General features: G+C 34.1%; 1 long non-coding RNA gene across 1 annotated transcript; it reads right to left on the bottom strand.

The window, feature by feature from the left end:
- Positions 1-593: 593 nt before the first annotated feature.
- On the bottom strand, positions 594-2,821 carry LOC128293219 (uncharacterized). Its single transcript, XR_008283344.1, has 3 exons — positions 2,676-2,821; positions 1,720-1,761; positions 594-837 (listed from the first exon to the last, which is right to left on the bottom strand). It is a non-coding gene; the product is annotated as an uncharacterized LOC128293219 (long non-coding RNA).
- Positions 2,822-6,167: the final 3,346 nt, after the last annotated feature.

Raw genomic sequence — 6,167 nt, forward strand, 5'->3', positions numbered from 1 at the left:
GTGTTGACGTAGCTTTATTTTTAGTAATTCTTGTAGCTTCTATTTTTTTTATCATTTTATTTGTTTATTCCCACCTGTTTTTAGCAAATACAATTAATATTATACCAATCATTAAATGTTTTTTATTTTTAGAACTCATTTGATTGTTTTGTCGACAAAAAACAGACTTCTGTTCTTCAAATGCAATGAGTAGGGAAGTCTTTCGACATTATTTGTAGCACCCCAAACCCAGCCCAGAAGTTATGGCCGGATCCGGCATGCCACATCAAAAACGTTAAAAAAAAAAATTTCCATTCTAAGTCTAGAAAATCGTACTTGATGTTCAAAAGATTAATTCATTAAGGGTTAAAGTGAATGGAAGCTGTGCACCAGGTAGGAAACTGGAAAAGAGGTGGTGAGTCCATCGGACTACTTAAGTACCAAGCTCTCTTCGGATCCAATCCTAGACATGCATACTGCCATTACCACACCTTAACGTCATGGATATTTCTAGGAAGCCGATTTGATTAAGTCATTTTTAGGAAAAGTGATTAATTTTGGAAAATACTTTCATTGCGGAAGCTTTGCTTGTTGTCGTGTTATTTTGAAATCAATTGTTGTTTTTGAAAACGCGCCCTAAAGCTATCCAATTTCAACAGTTAAAATAAGTATTACCTGTCTTAGTAATACATATTAAAACCATAAAAAATAATTAAGCGGCCTTATTACATTTAAAAACCCAAAACTTCAAACGTAAATAAAAGGATGTTCAGTTCACCAGAAGAAAATCAAACTTTCAGAATGGGTGGCCACTCCGAATTAGCTCACAGCTCCAAGCCCACTATGGTTGGGGATTACCTGCGTGGATGAAAATAAAAGGGGTGAGTTTGGGGAAACTCAGTGTGTAAGGAAAACCCATTCAAAGCCCAAGTCAGCTCAAGTCCATTGGGCCTAAGCCCATTCAGTAATAAAGTGGTATTGGACCGAGCCCTTTCAGATTACAATAAACCGGGCCTTAGCCCTTATTCAGATAACAAGATGGCCCTTACCATAGGCCCATTTCAAAATACATGCAACATTAGTAAACATATGCAAGCCCATTTGGGAGACTACTCAACCCACCAACCACTACACTCCACCGTACCAGCCATACACTCCATGTGGGGATAGCTCAACCCACCCACCCAACACTCCACATTCTTGGCCTTTGCTTTCGATTAACGATAAATTGAGGCAAAGCCTCCAAGATGTGGACAAGCCACTTTCAATACTTCCTCCGTCAATATCCCAATCCCATGCATCGATAATAACAACATGGCATGCAAGAATAACAACAATCAAACATGCATTTAAGTCAATTTAACCCTAGGGGTATTTGGTAATTTATCTCCTAGGGTAAACTGTAAATTTTCACTTTTAAAGGTATTTCAGTAATTTATCTATTTTAGGGTTTTTCATGCATATTCCTACCTTTCACGTACTACAGAATCACGTACCAAGGGTTCTTACCGAATTGGGCACGTTGGCCCATCATTCTAATTTTGGCCCATTAGGCCCAAAAATATCGAGGGCACGTAAATCATGCACTTTGCGGTCCAAACATTGTAACTTCCCAAAAACATTAATCGATTTACCTCACGAGCATTCGCTTTTCGCAAATCTACAAAATACCGGTTTTCGGCATTTCGGCTTTTCGACTTTTGCCGATCTAGACTAAGAAAGAGGGTTTTAGTTACACACCTATTTGCGACGATATGCTGACGAGATCCACACACGAACCGCCTACAATTGGATTACTAACACGTTAATCTAACTATTCAAATACAAACTACGATTAACCCCTTACAATATTCGCCAACCACACCTACAGATCATAGTAAGCTTATAAGAAATCAATAAACAACTCATTAACAAATTTTTGTCAATGTTTACCACATAATCATAATTTCACTGCAAGCTGTCTTCCTGAGCAACAGTCACTAAATCATTTATAACTGGAGCTACGAAACTCCAAATCAAGTTCCGTTAATTTTCCTTAAAATAGACTCATATATCTTCTATCCATAAAATTTTCAGAATTTTGGTTTAGCCAATCAATACCAGATTTTTCTCAAAGTTTCCCATGTTTCACTGTTTGACTAATCTGACCACTCTTCATTACGAATCAAATTTCTCATTGTACAGAATTCAAAATATGTTCTTGTTTATTTCATTAGAAACTAGACTCAATAAGCTTTAATTACATAATTTATTCAGCTTCTAATTCATCTCCCACAATTTATGGTGATTTTCCAAAGTCACGTTACTGCTGCTGTCCCAAGCAGATTTATTACCAAATCACTCTTTCATACACCTATCTTGCATGCATGTTATTTAAACATGTATATCACCAATCAATCATCACATATCTATGATTTTTACTTAAGCATAATCTCCATTTCATCATTTCAAAGCACAACATGTTAGCCGATTTTTCCTTTAGCATCTAAGGCACATGCATGCTCATTTGTTTGGCTCAACTTCACATATCTTCCATTTTTCATCAAAAGAACATGAAACAACAACCATTTCCTTCATTTTAATTCATGACCAAATGCTCACAACACAACTAAAAATCAAAATATACTTCAAGAGTTAAGGTAGAATCAAGAAGAACTCATGAACCTCAAAATAGAAGCAAGGTACCAAGAACTTACCTTCAATTTTCCTCCTCCTAATGACCGAATACTCAAGAGCTTTCTCCTCTCCTTTCTCTTCTCTAAGTTTCAACTATGATGAACAAAGATGGACAAAACTTTGTTCTTTTCACCCCTTTTTCTTTTAATAAAACTTCATATTTCATCCATTTAATTCTTTAATACAAAAGACATGATATTCTTATCATGAAACATTTACCTAACCCATTATCATGAAACATTTACCTAATCCATTATCATGGAACATTTACCTAACCTATTATCATGAAACATTTACCTAACCCATTATCATGGAACATTTACCTAACCTATTATCAATTTGTATCAATTTGTACCATAAATTATGGATATCAAGTGTACATTTTGTCTACAACAACATGATGGCTGGCCACTTCATGTAACACTCCTTACCCGAGACTGTTTTCAGAATCGAGCACGAGGCATTACTAAACTTATTCTATCCCTTAAATAGGTTTAAATTGTTTATTTAAGCATTTCGGAATGTGCTGCCATTCTGCGTCGTAGTCGCCTAAAAATTCATATCTTGAGTTCCGAAACTCGAAATTAAGATCCGTAAATTTTTCCTGAAACTAGACTCATATATCTATCTACTAATTTTTTTCATAGATTTTTGACTTGGCCAATTAGTACAGTTTATTAGTTAAAGTTTCCCCTATTTCAAAACTCGACTGCACTAACCTCTTGTTACTACGAACCATGTTTCTTCCTGTACAAAATTCATATCACTAAGCCGTTTGTTTCTCTTAAAACTAGACTCAACAAGGATTATAACCATATAAAGTATACCTTCTAATTAGTTTTGTACAATTTATGGTGAATTTCTAAAGTTGAAATAGGGGTTCCAGAAATTGCTCTGACCCTGTTTCACTAAAACTCAGATATATCATGAAATATAATACCTTTACCTATTTTTCTTATTCCATAAGAAAATAGACATAATAAGATTTAATTTCATATATTATTAATCTTCAAACTATGTTTATAAAATTTTAGTGATTTTTCAAAGTTACGTCATTGCTGTTACTTGAATCTGTTTTAGGTTACTTTCACATTTTCATAATTTTCATGTGATAATCACCATTCAATCATACATATTAATAAACATGCATATCATCGGCCATTTTATTAGCTAATCACTAGCAAGTATTTACACATCATTCATTGTTCATATTATACCAAAAGTGGCTAAGTTTCTATACATGCCATACACAAAACAAAACGTCTAATTATACCGAGTTATTTCTTTGATAGTGTGATCGGCCTCCGACGTTTCCTTCGATCCCGAGTGGCTAGATAAGTACTATAAGAAGAAGAAAATAAAGAGATTAAGCACTAGGCTTAGTAAGCTTACAAGCAAATAAATCACAACATTCAACATAATGGATAATTATGCATAATATCATCTAACATCATAAATTTCTTTACTTCTCAATTTCTATCTTCTTCTTTATTCTTCTTTCTTACCTGACCTTTCCTTTTTCATAAGTATAATCTACTTTTCCTTTGCTGTTAATTCACTGTAATTTAACTCGTATCCTGACCCGTTGAACCACTCGGAATACTAAGGATACTAGGGTCGTTCCTGTCTATCAATATCCTGCCAATGCCATGTCTTTGACATGGACTTACATGAATTATTCCTGCTCCAATGCCATATATAATATGGACTTACATGGCTCAATCCTGTCTCCAAAGCCATATTTCTAATATGGACTTACATGGCTCATTTCATTACATCATCTGTCAACCTAATATCCTAACATTCCTAGGGTTCAACCGGGGCTTTCTAACACTTTTCCTCTGTCACTTCACCTTAAATTCGACTTTAAATATTTTCATAACATAATATATAAATGCTGGAAATTGACAATAATAATGTAAAATAAAAGAATATTGCATTTATTTACTGTAAACTTACCTCGATACAAAATGTGACTAAACTTTACAATTTAGTCCTTTACTTTTTCTTTTCCCCGATCTACTCTCGAATTTCGCTCTTCTTGATCTATAATAGCAAATTTAGCTTATTTAATATCAACATTTATCAAAACAACCCTTTACTCAAACTTTGGAAAAATTACATTTTGCCCTAAACTTTCACATATTTGCACTTTTGCCCCAAGGCTCGTAAATTAAACTTCATCCTATTTTCTTATGTTTTATGACATGCTGATCATTTTTCCCTTCTATGGCAACATCAAATTCACACACTAACATGTACTTATGACTATTAGGTATTTTTACCGATTAAGCCTTTTACTCGTTTTCACTTAAAACCAAGTAGCACAAGTTGTCTAACATAATTTAAAACCTCATATTCCATCATAAAACATCAAAATACATAAATTTCACCTATGGGTATTTTTCCAAATTTGATTCCTAACTTAAATTATTGCTAGCATAAGCTTTATCGAGCTACGGACTTCAAAACGTAAAGATCATTAAAAGCGGGCTTGGAATCACTTACTATGAAGCTTGAAAGTTGAATAAACCCCAGCTATGGAGAGAGGTAAGGTTCTGCTGGTAACTTGAAGAAGATGATACAATTTTATCATCTTTTCACCTTTTATTAATGTTAATAACCAAATGACCAAAATGCCCTCCTTACTAAACTTTCAAAAATTCCTTCCATGTCCTAATTTTGTCCATGAACTTAAAATTGGTCAAATTACCATTTAAGATCTCCTAATTAATATTCCAAAATAATTTCATACTAAAACTTCTAGAATGCAAGTTTTGCAAATTATTCGATTTAGTCCCTAACCTCAATTTAAGCACTTTATGCATAGAATTTTATCACGAAATTTTCACACAATCATGTAATCATACCATGAACCTCAAAATAATAATAAAATATATATATATATATATTTTTTACCCTAAATTTGTGGTTTCGCAACCATTTATTAGTTTAGGCCCTATTTCTAATGTTACATTTCTCCCCTTTAGGGATTTTCGTCCCAAAATCTTACCTGTGAAGAGATATGGGTACTGTTTTGCATAGCCTCTTCGGGTTCCCATGTAGCCTCGTCTACCCCATGTCATTCCATAGTACTTTCACAAGTACAATACTTTTGTTCCTTAATTGCTTTACCTCTCGAGCTAGAATCTTTCTGGTTCTTCACCGTAAGTCATGTCTGGTGAATCTCAACCTCTGTTTGAGAAATCACATGTGACGGATCTGAGCGATAACGACGTAGCATAGACACATGAAATACATTATGAATCTTCTCTAACTCAATCGGTAAAGCTAACCGATATGCTAATGGTCCGACTCTCTCAATCACTTCAAGCGGTCCAATAAAGCGTGGACTTAGTTTGCCTTTCTTGCCAAATCGAGAACTTTCTTCCACGGGATACTTTCAAAAAACTTTGTCACCAACTTGATATTCGATCTCTTTTCTTTTAAATCGCATCGACTTACGCTTTGTCAAGTCGCTTTTAAACAATTTCGATAACTTTCACTTTTCT

This window comes from Gossypium arboreum, chromosome 5 (genome assembly GCF_025698485.1).
Source record: "Gossypium arboreum isolate Shixiya-1 chromosome 5, ASM2569848v2, whole genome shotgun sequence".
Classification (NCBI taxonomy): domain Eukaryota; kingdom Viridiplantae; phylum Streptophyta; class Magnoliopsida; order Malvales; family Malvaceae; genus Gossypium; species Gossypium arboreum.